General features: G+C 37.9%; 1 protein-coding gene and 1 long non-coding RNA gene across 4 annotated transcripts in view; one reads left to right on the top strand and one right to left on the bottom strand.

The window, feature by feature from the left end:
* The window catches only part of LOC102159433 (uncharacterized), a 908,266-nt gene that overhangs the window by 88,858 nt on the left and 800,982 nt on the right, over positions 1 to 18,426 (bottom strand). The window lies entirely within an intron of this gene.
* LOC106506502 (uncharacterized) overlaps positions 1 to 18,426 on the top strand; it is a 73,111-nt gene that overhangs the window by 22,674 nt on the left and 32,011 nt on the right. The window contains exon 4 of one of the 3 annotated variants that reach the window (XR_014831365.1): positions 984 to 1,215. The exons of the other annotated variants lie outside the window; for them this stretch is intronic. This is a non-coding gene — a long non-coding RNA (uncharacterized LOC106506502). The remainder of the gene's footprint in view (positions 1 to 983; positions 1,216 to 18,426) is intronic. 3 annotated transcript variants of the gene reach the window in all.

The raw sequence follows: 18,426 nt of genomic DNA, 5'->3' as shown, positions 1-18,426 counted from the left end.
AGAAAATAATAAAAGGAAAATTAGGGCAAAAATACAGAGAGAAAAAATACATTAACTCCAGTTTTAGAAAGTAACCCTTTATGATAGGGACATGTATTAAGTTTTGACTTACACATGTTAATCTACATTTTCTCATGAATGTCAGTTTTCCTGAAGGAAAGACAATCAAGGTATTTTCTATCTGGACCCACTTCAAAAAATTATATTGAAAACAGGAATGGGGAAAAGAAGCTCTGAAGAGTAATAAAAGAGTGGTAGATTTCTGTGTTTTGTTGTTTGTGAATTTTCAGCCATTCAAAGTGAAGTCAGTTCCTTACTGAAATGGAGAAACTATCATGTGGTCACTAGAAGACAGGGTTGTTGTCCTGGAAACAGTTCCTTTTTAAATTGTGAAACTGAGAAGCCTAATGTGCCAAAGGCTAAGTCCTAAATCTGAAGATTGACAGGTTTGCCAAGCCACACAGTATGTGCTTAGCTACAAGGTCCTCTATTTCCCAGATGACATCAGCAAGAAGTTTGCATATTTCAACTGAGACTGACAAAGATGAATTTATGTCACCATAGCAGGGACAAGTATGAGGAAGTTCGAGGAAATACACACCTACAAGTTGGTGGTTGTGACAGCATCGCTGAGAAGTCCTAGGTTTAGCTCAAGGGAGGCAGGAGAATGTGCAGCCACATTTGCAAATATTGTGTGTATTCCTGGTGGTTCAGCTGCTGATATGCAGTAAATCACTTTAAAATCAGCAAATAAAAAATGTTTTTTAATTGTTTCAGCTAGATTTGTGTGCTGAAAGTGCTCTGGTTTTCACAACTCAGGTGTTCCTTGTTCTTAACTAACATTTACTAACCAGGAATGTTGTGAGGACATTTGGGCTGGTTTTCATGATGTGACACAGACTTGATTAGGGGATATTTTATAGAGAGAACTAGCATCTTACCTGGGAAAGCTGAAAACTTTTATCTCTGTTTCTCTGTTCAAGGTCAACTGGCTTGAAAGAGTTTTTCCAGACTTGACAGCTTTTAGTTTTGTTTGCTTGCTTACTTGCTTTTGAGTCTTTATAGATTATTTTTTTGTACAAAAAGAAGAGACATTTAAGCAAACATGATTAAAATGAGGAAGCAATGTATGTGAAGTATGTGTCCTATAAATGCTTCAAACAGAAGGACCCAGAGCAAAGGCCAAAACCCAGATTTGGGACATGTTCTGCCATAGTAAGTACTGTATTGAGTGTGATGGGAAACTAACAGAGGATTTTGAGCAAAGGCATATATTTGAGCAGAAACTTAAAATTTTTGAGCAATATTCTCCGAATATTACCTTTTCTCCCAAATTTCCATTAATGACTTTAATCTATTTGCTGGAGTTGGGCTAGAGGGCTAGAAGGTCTATACCCTTTCACAGAGGGTCTCTCTGTCAGACTTGAGAGAGTAGCTGTATAAGGGTCTGAAGCACAGTCATGATGATATTTGCCCAATGGGGTAACTGAACTGAATTCAGTGGAATCCCAGAGTCTCAGCAACAAGTCTGTTTCAGGAAATGATGAGAAGTCTGTTGCTTGTGGCCTAGTATACTCTGAAATGGCAGCTACTCTGAAGAACTTGTAGGGTTTGGGTCTCTTTCCTTCTGGACCAAGCAGAAGATTGCCACCAAACAAAGGGCTTGTCTTTTATTCTGAAAGATAAATAGAAGCTGCAGCCATTGCACCTGGTTTCCTTGTCCAGAGCTGACCTGATGTACTTAAAAATTGACGTCTCTGTGAACTGGATTCTAAATGAAATTCAGGAAAACCTTACATTGGAATAATGCTGTTTTATAAAAAATTCTGAAAGCCAGAAGGTTTAGAGCGTTGAAGCTAAAAGCTTGTTTGCTGTCCAGTTTCTTTGTTACAGTGCCATTATTTCACACTACTATATTGCTATTGTTAGCTATTCTGAATTTCACTACACATATAGTATAATGAGTTATAGAATTATAATACAGAATATATGTTTATGTAGAATATACAGAGTAGAAAAAACCTTTAGCATAAAGGGTGTCTGTTGATGAGTAGATTAGCAGTATGACCCAACTTCCAGTTTATGATTGTAACTGATGGACTGTGTGAAGGCCTGGTCTATTGCCCTGTGAGGTGTGGGTATGTGTGTGTGTAGAGGGGTGTGCTGGGGAGGGAAGATGGTATTACTGCCCATGCAAAGAGAGGCTACAAGAACCTCATGTAGAGTTCATCTCAGGACACACTTCCCTAGGCATGGTTCTGTTTACTCTTGTAGGTAAAAGAGATGTCATCTTGCAACATCAGTGTGGATGTAAAGTCACCTTCAAATGTCTCTCCTATAATAGTAGGAGTTATTCTGCCTTCTAGTTAGTATGGGGATCATTTCAACCATAGGACCAGCTGTGTCCCCACCCTTTCCCCTCCATCCCCACCATACTCACACTTGAGATTGAAGTTATGGAACAGATTTGATTCTTTGGTGAGGGTGGAATGGTTTAAAAGACAGGATAAGAATGTAATATGAAGTATAGTATCCTAACCAAAAGTAATTCTGGCAATATTGTGTTCCCTCCAAAGATCTTTCTAAGATGAACATTGATTTATTTTGCTAGAAAGTTATGATTTTGTCAGTTGTTTTAGTTGAATATTGGTATTTTCATGTTTCAACATCATATACTAGTCTTAGGGTTTGTGGTTAAGAGTGGAGAATGATACAACCACTATGGAAAACAGCATGGAGGTACCTTAGAAAGCTATACATAGAACTACCATATGACCCAGTAGTCCCACTCTTGGGCATATATCTGGACAAAACTTTCCTTTAAAAAGACACATGCACCCACGTGTTCATTGCAGCACTATTCACAAGAGCCAAGACATGGAAACAACCCAAATGTCCATCGACAGAAGATTGGACTAGGAAGAAGTGGTATATATACACAATGGAATACTACTCAGCCATAAAAAGGAACAAAATAATGCCATTTGCAGCAACATGGATGGAACTAGAGACTCTCATACTAAGGGAAGTCAGTCAGAAAGATAAAGACAAATACCATATGATACCACTTATAACTGGAATCTAATATATGGCACAAATGAACCTTTCCACAGAAAAGAAAATCATAGACATGGAGAACAGATTTGTGGTTGCCAAGGGGGAGGGAGTGAGATGGACTGGGAATTTGGGGTTAATAGAGGCAAACCTTTGCCTTTGGAATGGATAGACAATGAGATCCTGCTGTATAGCACTGTGAACTATATCTACTCACTTATGGTGGAGCATGATAATGTAAGAAAAAGAATGCATACATGTATGTGCAACTGGGTCACCTTACTGTATAGTACAAAAGTGACAGAACACTGTAAACCAGCTATAACGGAAAAAAATAAAAATCATTATTAAAAAAACAGTGTAGAATGACAGATAAGCATTATTTACTCTTAACTTTGAGAGCAAAATTAATTGCCAAGTTAATATTTTTAAAACAGGCTTGCTTATTTTTCATGAGTTTTACTGTCAGAAACAAAAATCCAAAACCTAAGATAGATACCTCCAGATTGAATTCAACCTTTAAAACTGACTAACATGGATTTCATGGTATGCTACTTCAAAAGTCTTGCAAGTTGTTAAATTTCTTTTATAGGAATATTACTAATTTTCCTGTTTAAAGTTTCCCACAAGTATCTCTGAGGCAATGCTAGAATAAAGCACATCAGGGCAAGTTAAATAGTTAAAATTTTATTCATGTTAGTATATTTGACTAAGTGGCTTTGAAATAATCAATCATCTGTCTTGATGCATGCAAAGGACTTTTATGAAAGAAAAAGTATTTGTCTATTTCATTATCCTATATCTAATAGGCACAGAGAAAGTATCATTATTGCCTTCCTTTGGTGTTACACAATTAGTGACTGAAATTCCATATGAGTGTGTTTGCACACACATGAGTATAGTGTACATATAGTGTGCAGTAGAACACACCTGGGGACCATGAAGTCTTGTGTGGGAAAGCTATTCCTTAAGGATCTCAGGAACCAGTAGAAGGGAAAAACATGTATCCTGGAGGGCCACCAGTGCCCAGCCTTCCTCAGAAGTGCCCAGCCTTCCTCAGAGGCCACTAGGATGGCGTTCATTCACCCAGGAAGCTCTCCGCCCTCTTGCCACTCTACTCATACTAACTACTTCTAGCTCTAAGCAAGAGATTTTAGAACAGGCATGCATCATCTAAGCCCCTAAAGAGTCATTTACTAATTCATATTTTCCCCAATTGCCTATCATATCACTTGGACCATTTGGCTTGTGGCCTGATCATTCCCAAGGCTCCCAAGAGCCATCTCATTGATAGGAAATAGCCGAACCTATTAGTCTATTTGTGTCAAGGTGCTAAGAAGGGGACCGCTCTCACTGTGAATTGGAAGTCTGAAAGTGAGGAGAAAAGGTCATTTTTACTATCGCCCTGCCCCAGTTATTTTTCTTCAAAACAGAAAGAGCTACCATTTTCCTTATCACAGAACATAAACATTTTCATGGTAAAAATTAAGAAAAAAAAAAGCAAATCCATAATCCCAACAATAACCGTATTTTTCTACACATAACATTTTGGTACTTAGAACCCTTTTAAACTTTTCTTATGCAATTACATTATTTTTATATGTAGGTAAACATGTAATGGAAATAGACTGATTTCTACTTAGTAATCTTTTAAATTTGATGGTATGTATGACCATCTTTACAGGTCAGGAAAAATAGATCTGCATCAAGGGTTTCCTGGCCACAGAGTATCCTTCGCAGGAATACACCACCACTTGTGCAAGAAATCTCTCATTGTTGGACATTTAGTTGATACTTTGTATTTTCTGTTATTATAAATAACATTTGGATGAAGGTCCTGAAAGATCCATCTTTTCAATTGTCTGATTATTTCCTTCAGATTTATTCCTAGAAGTGGGACTCTGTGATTAAAATATGCTGTTTTAAGGGCTTTTGAGGTTTGTGACAAAAATTGTCCTCAAGAAAGGGTATATGCATTTCTCCTCCCACCAATAGTGAATAGGTGTGGGAGGCTTCCTTTTTGAGTCAACCTTCCTCACGTCATGAATTTATTTCTGTTGGCTCATGACAGCACATACAGTCAGTGAAGTTAGGATAGATTTGAGAAGGATGAAACATTCTCAAGAGAAGTTGGGACTATTCTGCAGCACTCTCTGAATCACAAATATGCACCTTCCTTCCTGCCTGTTCTCTTGTGGGGAGTGGGCAGCATTTCAGGCCATGATCATCAGGATGTAATGCTGTGTGGCATATTTTTACAGTGTCACTCAGGTTTGGTGTGGCTCCAGGAGGAAGGAAATATTGATAGGAAACAGCCAAACCTCTTAGTCTATGAGGTGACCCATAGTGTTGTTTACCAGATGCAGCATGCAAAATTAATCCCGGTCCTGCAAAGTGGGTTTCAACAGTCAAAGATGTGAAGCCTCCCTCCAGCTCACATTTTAATGACATTAAATAAATGCTCAGTGATGGTCGACATAATAAGGCATAAAAACACAGGACCTGGATTCTTGATCTAACACTACTTGTGAATGCTCTGGGGGGGGGGGAATACACACACACACACACACACACATATGTATATATAGAATTCAAAATGCTAAGTTAAAAACATGCAAATGTATTATGTTCTTGGCAGAAATATATTTCTGATAAAAAGACAAAATCTGAGAGCTGTTAGTAGAAGCATTTAGTTGAAAAGTTTTCTTCCATCTTTGAGACTCTTCATGTCAAGAGTCAAGTTCCTGTAGTAGGGTAATACTTTTCAACATTTTAGTTTTGATTCGTAAGGTCCATCACTTACACTCTCCTATAGTATCACCATTGCCAGGGTACAAATCAGAAGGAGGCTTGTCAAAGGCAGTTGTTTCTACATTCGGTTTCTCATCTTTTTAGAAATGCCTTTGCTTAACAGGTTATTTTCCATTTCTGATCTTGGCCAGCTCAACTGGTCTGTTGTATTTGGGTCTTATCCTAAGTGTGATGAGAGACCACTGAAGCGCTGCGGGCAGGGGAGTGATGTAACACTTCTTTTCTCAGGGGTGTCTCTAGAGTCCTTTTTTTCCTGGAGTGGTGAAAAGAGTGAGTCTATCCACCTTTATCAGCACAATGTACATGCGACAATGAGATCTTAGAACTTCCCTGGGTACCTTAGGGGAACTACACTAAAAATATAGTGACTCAAGGTGATCAAATGGCTAATACTCATTCTGTTGTTTCTACAAAGGTCCAGGGGTGGAATCTCACCACTAGTAACCACCAAGCAGACTCTCTGGTCCTAGAGCTGTTTCTGGGAGCATCCCTGTCTGGCCTCATTGATTTCTCATCCAGCTGCTTCTATCTGTCCTCCTGCCTTTTCCTATTGTTCAGTTCTGTGACGCTTGTTCCTTTAATCTCTTCCTGCCTCCATAGTTTACTACCATATCCTGCAGTTCAAATTCCTGTCATTGCTTGGAACTTTCTGTATTATTTGAGCTGCTTGGCTTCATTATTATTATTTTTTTTGACCCACACTGAGACCCCAGGTATACGTCATATTGGTGGAAATGCGCAACCATAAATTTTTTTCTCTCTAGGATAGAATGACAGATTTATTCTTGTTAAGAACTTGACTCTTTGTACACATCTCTGTTATTTTTGGAGTGTTATGCAAGGTGAGAATAGTTGTGTTTGACCTGTTAAATAATGATAAGATGCAAATACGTTATCAAGCGAAAACGAGGGGAGAGGTTTTCAATATCTAAAATGAAAGGTACGTTTTCTTTGATGCAGTGTTTTTTCTTTAGATATTTAACATCCTTTTATGTAACACTTAGTGGTAATAACAGACTGATAGAAATTGGATCCAAAATTGAATCATCTTGTGTTTATCCAAAAGACAAAGGGAAAATATTAGTTAATTCTGCCTGCCTAGAACAAGTTCTACTTACTTGAACTTCACAATAATATGTGTCATTCCCCCATAAAACAATATGACATTAATAGTAAAATACTCGCCCATTCCTAGGACCAAGTGCTTTAACCTACATCTCTAACAGGAAGATGGCAGAGAGTCCCCTAATAAGATACAGACACTGTATTCAAATAGTTAATTACACACTAACATTAAAAAATATTAAAGTGTTTGAGCCCTGGTGACACCTTTAGGAAAAGGAGGAATACAGGTGGGACTGAACAGAAGAAAAGATTTGGTAGATCTTCTATCTATACTGCCTTTGTGAGGATATGGTGTTGATATAAAGCCAAGTGCTTTGAAGAGAGTCTCTATTTGTAAGGTTTACCAGTAGAATTTATTAAGAAGTATAGTACCATGATGGAGGGCACAGAGTGCCAGACTGCCTCAATTTGAACACAAAGTCAGCCACTTTCTAGCTGAGTGATCTTTGGTAAATTAACATTTCCATGCTTTAATTTTCTGCACTAAACAACGGAGATCTTAAGACCTACTTCCTCAGGGCCGTGAGGAATCCCCATGTGGAAATGCATCTGAAGTGTTTAGAATGATACTAAATCTAGCCCAGACTAAATTCTTGATAAGGGCATCATTATCATCATCACTAGCTTCTACCTTAAGAAAGATAAGCCATTTTTAGCCTGGGGAAGTCCAAGAGATTATTGCAGAAAAATAAATTTTTGACAGCTGCTAGAGTAGAGAATTCTTCTTGTGGGGTTCCAGGAGAGGGAAGGTAGGGAAATAATCTGTTAGAGTGTTTTTTTATCATTTTTTATAATAAATTGTATTTCCTGAAATATCATGGACTAAAGTGGGATGATTTTTTTGTCATACAGTTTTAAGAATGTTAATACAGGTGTAGATTCGTGTAACCACTACCACAATCAGAAGAGAGAACTGTTATTATCACCACAGAAAAATTCCCTCCATGCTGTCCCTTTGCAACCAGACCGTCCTCCATCCCTAACTCCTGACAACCACTGATCTGTTTTCTATCTCAGTAGTTTGACTTTTAGACAACGTCATATAAGTGAAATTGTATGTCATCTTTTGAGATCAATCATATATAATGACTTTGAGATTCCTCCATGCTGTTGTGTAATGTTATTTTGCTCCCTTTTATTACTGAGTACTCCATGCACCTCAATTCGTTTATCCCTTCCCCTGTTCAAGGCCATTGGAGATAGATTAACTCAAAAACTTGTACACCTATATTTGTAACAGCTCTAAGCTTTTATTTCATTTTTGTTGGACCCCATTTTTGTGACTTGTACTTCATTTGGAGGAGTAAAAACTCAGTAGTCAGCGAAATGACCTTAATAAATGGATTTCGACCACATTAGTAAGACCTCGATAGATACTCTGATAATATAAGACGATCTGTTCAATTCATGGATATTTTAAATAGGAAAACTTAATTAAAGAGCAATTAGCTGACATTTTTCTTCCTTAAGGTTATGAAAAATGTATGTTGATTGTCCTTTTTGGATTTTTTTTGTGTGTTTGTCTTTTCAAAGAATTTTTAATCTAGAATTTCCAAAGGTCAAGCATTGTATTGAATTCTGATTCAGTAAGGCAACTGTTTTCTAAGTTTGATAATGCCCTTTTCCTTTTTTAGTTTTGAAAGCAAGACTATTTTTAATGTTTTTCACCAGGATCATCAAAATAACTTTTCACAAAAAACAATTTTTGACTAAGGTAATTGCTCGTCTCTTTGCTGAGAATTGAGAAATAAAACTGTCCATGTGTTAGGAAACTAAAATTGAATAAGACAAGTTGTCCAAATATTAGTGTTTTTTCCTGTTGGGCTAAATAAAGCTTCTGCTGATTCTTCAATGTTTCCTATAACATGTTAGAGTTATACAGCTTCAAACTCTTTCCTCTGATAGTTTGGCAGTTTAGTTTCCATCATCATTTACTCTGCTACAAAAGAAAATTTATCACAAATTGTTTTGGTCTCTTGGAACATTTTTACTGGCAAATGAAGTCGACGGTTAATGGAGGCTCCTTCAAAACAGAACAACAGCACCATCAACCAGTGCGTATCTAAAAACAGTAGGAAATGTTGTTTAGATTTTGAAAATAAAAGCTAGCTAGGAGAAGGAAGATGGAGGTGGCGTGGGCTGCTTTAGCACATCCACTGTGTCCACAGGGATCTGGGCAGAATTTATCAGACAATTTCCATCCGGGAAAGACTTGATCTAGACAAAATCATACTATTTTACAGGTTTAGCTTCTCTCATAACTACCATCCTATCATGGGAATTTGTGTGTGTGTGGATGAATTCCCTGGTGGAGGCTGTGTCTTCGATTTGTTCACAAAAAGAACTCATAGAAAATAAGGAAAAATAAAAAGTGCAGAGCAAAGAGATTTTTCTCTAATCCTTTAGGATCTCCTTTTCTACAAACAGCCCTGGAACACCTATTTGATGAGGGCAGGTTGCTTTGTGGCAATAATTTTCATAGCAAAAGATTTGATTATCTTTTAGGATATTTTCATCAAGCTGTGATAAACTAAGAACTTCCCCTTCTCCGTGTTGGGAATACCTCCATGGTTATTACTTTGAAATTGCAGAGTTATGTCACCTGAGGACTTTATTGTTGTATTTCTCTTCCATATTTTGAGTAAATTCTGTAAACATTACATTGATAACTAGTTTCTCATCTACAGAAACTCAAAACTTTCCATGTTGCCAAACTTAAATATATAGAAATAAACTGAAAGTTTGCCAGGTGCTGCAAATAATCCTCAAGGTTTGAAAATCCTGATTTCTTGACCAGGCTTTACTGTGAGTTAGTTTTGGAAACTTGGACCTCGATTTTCTTTAAAATGACTTTTAAAGTTAATCGAATGTTGGTTTAAATCCTAGCTTTGTCGTCTAGCAGCTGTGATTTGGGGTTCAGTTATTTAGCTAATGTAATCCTTACTTGATCTTTGAAATGGTAAAAATTGTCCTTAGCATGCTTACCTAATAAAACAGAGGTCATGCATGTGAGAGCACTCAGAGAATTCTGTTCTGTACAAATATATGGTATTGTCATTAAGGCTATTAATGAAAGAAATGACAATTAAGGCTATGCTGAAAGAAAAAGCCTGACTGGGCCATGGCTACACTCTAGTGATAGGTTCTATGGTGATGCCATTGAAATGGCTGATATTTTTTTAGGTTGTCATTATTGAGATACTTCTGCAAATAAACTCTGCTTTTCTGAAAACTATGATCAACTTCTAGAATCATTTTTTTGTTGCCAAGTAATGAGACAGCTTGGGACGTAAAAGCCTTTGGCAGTTGCGCTACGTTTTCCTTGCAGAAGTCTATCTTCCACGAACATAACTTACCAAAGTGGAGCTTATGCACAGAGCAGGATCTGGCCTAATATTTCTCATGCTGGAAAATATAAATATTCTCTCTGGCCAGAGCAACTCAAGAATCAGCATCTATGGCCTGCACAACTGAATGGTGCCCTTGAGAGGAGGAGAAATATGAAACTTCTTGATTCTAGAGAGCTGAGTGATTCTTTGTTTGCTATTGTGAGCATGGCTCTTTTTTAGGTGTAAGGTCCTGAAATCCCCATAGGACCTCAGTCCCTCTGGGGACCTCTGGGACACTGTGTTAAACATATGTCAGAGTTGTCCCATCTAAGGAGAAAGGAAACTGGATTTCATTTTCCTCCAATTCTTTTCCCTCATTGGCTGAGGGTTGAGACAGTACCTCTGGACTGCTGTCATACTGGCCAAGCATGTTACAGAAATCCTGCAGTGACCTGTCACAGGTGTCTGTACTAGGAAGTTGCCAGCACACAAGGGGAGGGTGCCTGCCAAGAAGATAGGATAGGGCCATGGCAGCATGTGAGACAGCACTGGGGCAGGCAGGGTGCTACACTGCTCAGATCCCCCTCAAGACGGCATAGCTGCTTAGCTGAAGAATGGTTAGCTGATGGTCTCCTGCTTTCAGTGCCTTCTGGATCCTTCTCATGTTTAGAGCTGAGGTACTGCTCTTCTGGGGTGAGCCCCCAGGAAATGACTGAATTGGGCTGTGGTACAAGGGCCTGTCTATCCTGTTCAAGGTAGGACTCCTCTAACGGTGATCTTGCTCCACAGCCCCCCATGGTGGAGGCTTTCTTGGGTTCATTCCAGCCTGACAGCTCCCTCTGCCCATCACACTTGAGCCATTTTTCCTTTCCCAGGTGTTGCTATGTAGTAAACCTTTTGCTGTTTAACTCCATCTTAGGGTCTGCTTCCTGGAGAACCCAAACTGTGGTGAATACCTAAATCTAAATGGAGGTTTGGAAAATGTCAACCACTGGACTTAAGAAAAGAATCTACTTTACCTGTGTGGACAGGAAAGGACAGTAGTTCTAGGTAAGACAAAGATTCCTCCAAACATACCAGAAATCAATCAGGATAAAATACAATCAACAAAAATAAGATAAAAAAAATGGACATAGGAGTTCCCGTCGTGGCGCAGTGGTTAACGAATCCGACTAGGAACCATGAGGTTGCGGGTTCGGTCCCTGCCCTTGCTCAGTGGGTTAACGATCCGGCGTTGCCGTGAGCTGTGGTGTAGGTTGCAGACGCGGCTCGGATCCCGCGTTGCTGTCTGTGGCTCTGGTGTAGGCTGGTGGCTACAGCTCCGATTCAACCCCTAGCCTGGGAACCTCCATATGCCGCGGGAGTGGCCCAAGAAATAGCAACAACAACAACAACAACAAAAGACAAAAAGACAAAAAAAAAAAAAAAAAAAATGGACATAAAATAAATGGTAGGTAGAGACTGGAGAGCTGGTAGACACTGAATAAATACTTGAGGAAAATGGTAGAATTTCTCTCCCTAGGCATTTTTTTAAAAAAACATTATTTATTCCATTGAGGTGGTTGTCATTTCCAAATCCTTATTATAGATAGTATTATCTTTATATATATATATTTTTTTAAAGTTTTACAGATGATGACTGTATCTCTTAAAGAAAATAGCAGAAATAGTCAGGACTGTATTGCATTAGTCACTGGATTTATACACATGACATTATAATAGTGAGAAAGGCTTAAGCAAGAATCTATATTTAGATTTAGCTGCTTAACAAAGAGAGGAAGGGAAGTAATATGTTTGAGAGCCTATTATGTACCAGAAATTCTAGCAGGTGTTTTCTTTTTCTTTCAAATATTTTTTGAGCACTCTCTTTTTTTCCAGGCACAGTTCTAGGTATTGAGATACATCGGGAATGAAACTGCAATTTCCCGTCATTGAGATTATATTCTAGAGGGAGAGAAATAGATGATAAAGTGAGATAAAAGTATGATAAAGTATCTTAGAGGATGGTATACAATATGTAAAAATAAAAAGAACAGGGAAATCCAGAGTTCCAGAAGGATATGAATTGCACTTAAATAATGTGGATAGGGTAGGCATTATGGAGAAGATGGCAAAGACTTGAAAGGGGTGAGAGAATTAGCCACGTGGATACTTGCAGAAAGACAGTCCCAGGCCTGGGAGGAGGCAGTGCAAAGCCCCTAAGGTATGTCAGAGGAACAACAGAGAAGCCAGGGAAAGAACAGAGGCTCATACAAAGCGAATCCCTCTCCTAACTCTCTCTCACAGCCAGCGACCTCAGGTTCTGATTCAAGTTCTTCTGCCTCCCAAACTCATCCTCTTGATCCTGGCTGTTGACATTCCGTAAGGGAGTGGAAAACCACCCCACTTTCATCTTCTAAAGACTAGTCCTTTCCTTTTTAACCACCAACCAGAAGCAGTTTGATGAGATAACTGGCTGCAGTACCTGCTCACCCTTTCAAAGGTAAAGAGATTTTCTTTACTGTACTAGAATATGCATAAAGGCAATGAGACAGATAGGAGAGCAGAGTTTTCGAGGTATCACCTGCAATCACGCTGCATTTGTGGTATTGTACGTTTTCTTTTCCTAGAACACTCGTCATTAAATGGTAAATTGTTAAGTGTGACTTAAGCAGATCTCTAGGAAACCGAATAGTTATTTGAGAGTCACTTTTACTGAACCAAGTGGAAGGACTGACTGGTCGTTTTGACTCTGTGAGGTCCGGTCTGACTCTCAGGACAATCCTCCTGGAGCATCCCAACACAGGCTTAATATTTGAAGTGACATATTTCATAATTGCTCCTCATGAATAAATGTTGACACCTTCTGTAGAAACCAGTTATAGTGCTTTTTACCTGAGACTAGCAATGTCTCAGCTTACTTGCTCAGAATTGTTCAAAAGACAGATACATTATTCACTACAATTAGAAATACCCTGGTTGACCATCCTTAGCTGAGGAAAATTTTTATACCAAATAGGACATCTCCACATCCCATGGGAAACCCACCATTTGAATACCTTGGACCTCTTTTTAACCATCTCTCATACTTTTTTCCTTTTTGGTTTTTTTTTTTTTTTTCACTAGGACTCTAGAATGCGGTCACTCCTAAGGAACATCAGGAGAATTAGAAATGAATTAGACAGAGGAGGTCAGCAGCTCCTTGAAATGAAAATGAAGCTCAAAAGCATCTAATCATGTTGCACATTTTATGTAACAGGTACAAAGGATTTTTTAAAATGAGATTCTTTTTATGCACAAAGTGCAATTTTTGGAGTTCCTCAGAAAATAGGTACTATGTACTTTGAAAAGTCATTATGTAATCTATGGGACAGAGATAAAACATATGACGTTTCCAAAGCATCTCTTCCCAGGAATGTTTAAATGTACTAAAGATATGAACTAATTGATCATCCTACTCTCCTTGTAATGGTTAAGAATCAGGTTTTATCTTCCTGATCTTATAGACAAGGACCCAGTGCCAGCCTCTGGCTGTTCAATCAGAGAGAGGTATCTAGAGATTAAAGCACTATCATCATACACGTTGCTTTCCTTAGGTTTAAATAACTTGTCTTTACCTATCAACGTTGTACTTTCATCTTTTGAAAACACAAAAATACACACATTTACCAATAATATTTTTTCCTGACTGCAAAACAAGAATTGGCTGTGGAGGTCATTTGTGTTGAAACTTAAAATAGTTTTGCAAACATGAATGAAGGTCATTTTTACCTTCAGCTTTGCGAAAAATTAAAAATTGGCAACACCCAATGCTGATGATGGAATAGGGAAATGGGTGTTCTGATACTTGCTTGATGTGGAAATTAATTGCTATAAAACTTTTGGAAAGTTAATTGGAAGTTCCTATTAAATAAATATATCAATAAATACACTTTTGCTTTGGGCAATATATTCTACAGAAATAAAAGCACCAGGATACATGCACAAACATGTTAATTTCAGCATTATTTATAGTGAGAAGCAAAGAAGCAAACTGAGAAAGCATAAATGTAAGAAAAATGTAGATTCTATCAATGGTTGAATGATTGAAAAATTTTAAATTCTAATGAATCTAATGATTCATAATTTCTAATTAATTATAAATTTAGTGTAACCAATAAAGAAGGTTAGTTCCATAAGCATTTACCTAGAGGGAAAAAGATCAAATTGAGGATAATACATAAAACAATCTACTTGTAAAATAGAAAAACTCACATATAAGGAAATACATATTTGTTTCCATATTTACATGCATAGAGGAAAGTACATTAAGAATAAACCCTAAATTTTTAATAGTGACATGCTTTTCATATCCCTGAGTTGGAGTCAAGAAGGAGAGGAAGAGTAAAAAGGAGGAGCCAGGGAGATTTAGGACTTTATTTTGATCAATGTCTCTGCTTAAGCATGGATTACTTGTGAAGTTTAAAATAAGTATCTCACACAAAAAAAAAAAAAAAATTAAGGAAAAGTCATGACACAGAACGATGTAGGTAGAAGGATAGAGATTTGAGTTGGCCAAATGGAGTTAAAAACCCCTCTTTTAGGATGTACGGCTGTGAATGTCAGATGTATCACTAGCTCCTGATTATCAGCTTCCTTATCTGAAATGGAGATAACACTCACCTCTGTGGAAGGCACAAGGCACATTTCTGGCAGGTAGTAGGCCCAGTACCAATGTTATCTATTACTATGGAGGAGAAAGTTTTCCAGGTGGGAGTAGAAAGAAACAGGAGATAAAGATTGGTAGGATCCTTGGGATCTCAAGTTCAGTTCACAGAATTCAGAATTTGGTGCTAGTCTAAGACAGAACCCCCAGGACATGTGCACAGACTCATTATATTTGAATGACTACTTGTCTCAGCCACGCTGGAATCTCAGCCTGGAAGCTAATGGTTGTTACTTCTGAAGGGTCCACTTTTCATCAACTGTGAGAATCAAGTGGCAAACTGTTAGTCTCTCTGGAAATTAAGACTCACACTGAAAGATTTTTGTTTCTAACTTGGAAAGGAGGGACTGCAGTGCTGCTTCTAGAATTTCAATGCGTGCCAGAAATTGAAGAGAGGGATGGGGTGGGGGAAAGGTGGATGGAAATGCTGTGTGTCAGCCAACAGAAATTATTGAATTGAGCAAATATCCCTGTGAGTAAATTACCCGCTGTGAGAAAATTACTGCTGGAAGGAATTCATTCTAGCCCTGATGTGCTCTGCCCTGATGCCTCATGGTTTTATTCTCAGAAGCTACCAGTCTTGATAAAACTCAAGGCAGAGATCAAACCCAAAAGTTTTTGATTAAAAAAAAAAAAAGTATGGTGGTCTCAGTGTAGAACTGAAAGGAACCACCAGTATGGTAGAGTAAGCCAGTCCTAGCCAAGGTTACTAGAGGGTGATACGTCCTAGATTGCTGGCCACCACTTGATGCTGGAAGAGATGAGGAGGGATGCTTCCGCAAGGCCTTTGGAGAAAGCATGGCCCAGCCAGCCCTTGATTTTGGACAGGAACCTGGCCCCCAGAAATGTGGGAGAATCAGTTTCTGTTGTTATAAGGCACCCAGTTTATGGTACTTTGTTAAGAGAGTCCTAAGAAAATAATGTAGATTTGGGTGGGACTCTAGGGGTCCCCAAACCCTAGATATAGGGCCCTAATCCATTTCAGCTGCTATAACAGAATCCCATCAACAAAAAATTTATTCCTGATGGTTCAGGAGGCTGCAAAGTCCAAGATCAAGATCTGTCCGCGTTCCCAGCAGATTCACTGTCTGGTGAGAGACTAGACAACTGTCTACTTGCTGTGTCCTCACACGACAGCAGAGGCAAGAAAGCTCTCTAGGGGCTCTTTTTTAAAAATTGTTTTAATTATCATTATTTTCAGCCACACCCATTGCATGCAGAAGCTCCTGGGCCAGGGATCAAACCCCCACTACAGCAGCAACCCCAGCTGCTGCTGCTGCAAGGGAACTCCTAGGGTCTCTTTTAAAAGGGCACTAACCCCTCCTCCATCTTCATGACCTACTCTCCTCCTAAAGGCTTCACCTCCTGTATCACCACTTTGAGCATAAAGATTTAGCATATGAATTCCAGGGAGACATGCATGTTCAGTCTATAGCATATGACTTCTCTTATATGAAACTAGGATTTATGATTGGAAAGGCTGGTTATTGGCCTAGGAAAAACATCAAAATTCCACTGCTTATGAGGCACATCATTATTCCAAAACCCCTGGCACAGAGGAAGCAGGAGAGCAGACAGTTTCACATATTTAAATTTCTATTTTGTGGAGTCTAAGCTGTAGATCTCTGGCAGGGAATCCTTCTCAAAGCATTAACATACACATTTATGTATTTAAATATTGGAGATCACAAGATAAACTTTCATCAAGGATCTGTAATTCTCCCTGATTGAGTCTCATGTCCTATCCTATCCTGCTGACCTTATTCTGGGTGAGCCCCAGAGGTTTCTTGTCTGGTGTGGTTCTATGATGGAAGGCATCTGGCCCATATCAAGGCCTCTATTACTATTTGCAGATGGATTTTAGTCTTTAGATCAGCACACACTCCAATACTTTTTTATAAATAGTTTTTTATGGAGACTGTTCTTACCTTCAAAATGTTCTGCAAAATATGGCATCTTTCCCTACTTGCTTATCTTGAAAATAGCATATTTATCTTTTCTTGAACTTGAACATCACAGTAGCATAAATACTGTGTTTTCTTTGCCTGTTATTTTCTTTTTTACTTGATGCCTTTAAATTCTTTTCCTTGACATTGTATCATGTAGCACCATGACACTTCCTGTGTGACACTATTAAACGCCCTATAGCATCAGCATTTCAATTCACATCTACTATTCCTGTAGCAAAAGACAGTGTGGCTTTATTAACCCACCTTGCCATTCTCCACTGTAACATAAATACAACTTTGTTCGTATTAAATTGTCAGATATTTTAACTGACGTTTATACTATACATAGAGACTGTGGTTTCTGCATTATTTTTCCATAAGATTAATGCTTTTAATTCCCTTAATTTAACATGAAATAATGTTTCAGGTGAGCTTCAAATTCTTATTTATTCAAACATGCAGAATAAGCCTAACATATGATCAACTGATAGGGCAAAGAAATGTAACAAAAATATTAATATCAACAGGGTTATCAGTTATACATCATAGAGAAAATACACCTAAGTATTTATACGCTATACCTGGAAAATTTTCCAAATAGCAAATTTCCATTTTCTCATTTAATGTATAGAATTCTGTTAGCATTCCCTTTTGCCAAGTAAAATGGAATTATTATTACAAAGCATTTGCGGTAGAAAACATTTGATGTTTGTGAGGAATAACATTTATGCTTTTAAAAAGCAGAGCTATTAGATGAAGTGGATTTGTTTAACATCTGTTTTTAGAATGTATAATATAATCATAATACCTGAATGTTTAATCTATGTATAAGACAGTGATCAAGGATCAGAACTAATTAGGAATCATTTCCTTAAAGAGAATTGAACCCCAATTTGACAGAAGTGATAAAGTAGTTTGGCAGGGAGGAGAGGAGAAGCCTAGGAAAAAAAGAGAAGGATTTTCAGCTTGGCAATAATACATTAATAACTCTGCCCTGGGATAACCCACATAAACTATCTGGACCCAACTTCCCCATTAAAAAGATAGATGGATTGGAGTTCATGACGTCTATAATTTCCAAATGTTAATACTCTGGGAAGATGGAATAAAAAGACAAAAGTGCTACAAATGATTTTACTGGAGCAGAAGTTATTACTCTCCATTTTAACCCTTTTCTAAAAAATAGAGGGAAAGATGTACACTTTGTTGATGATGATCTAATATTTAAGTGTATAATGTTTTACCGTGACAATTAGCTAAGCTATAACCACCTTTCCCATAATTTCCTCCCCCGAATGGTTCTGGTTGTTTTGAATGTTTATTTACTCACATAAAAGAGAGAAACTTTATATTTTCCTTTCAGTTCTATTTTAAAAATGACCATGAAATAATGATGGGTAGTACTGCATCATCATTCTAGTTTGGGGCCTTCTTTATAATAATCCAGCAATATCCCTTACTGACAAAAAAATAA

This window comes from Sus scrofa, chromosome 16, assembly GCF_054392235.1.
Source record: "Sus scrofa isolate SSC_HxYL_T2T_F1_AM1 chromosome 16, Sscrofa_HxYL_maternal_Yorkshire_Landrace_v2.0, whole genome shotgun sequence".
Taxonomy (NCBI): domain Eukaryota; kingdom Metazoa; phylum Chordata; class Mammalia; order Artiodactyla; family Suidae; genus Sus; species Sus scrofa.
Note: the sequence above shows the minus strand (reverse complement) of the source record. Positions and strands in the feature narration are given on the sequence as shown.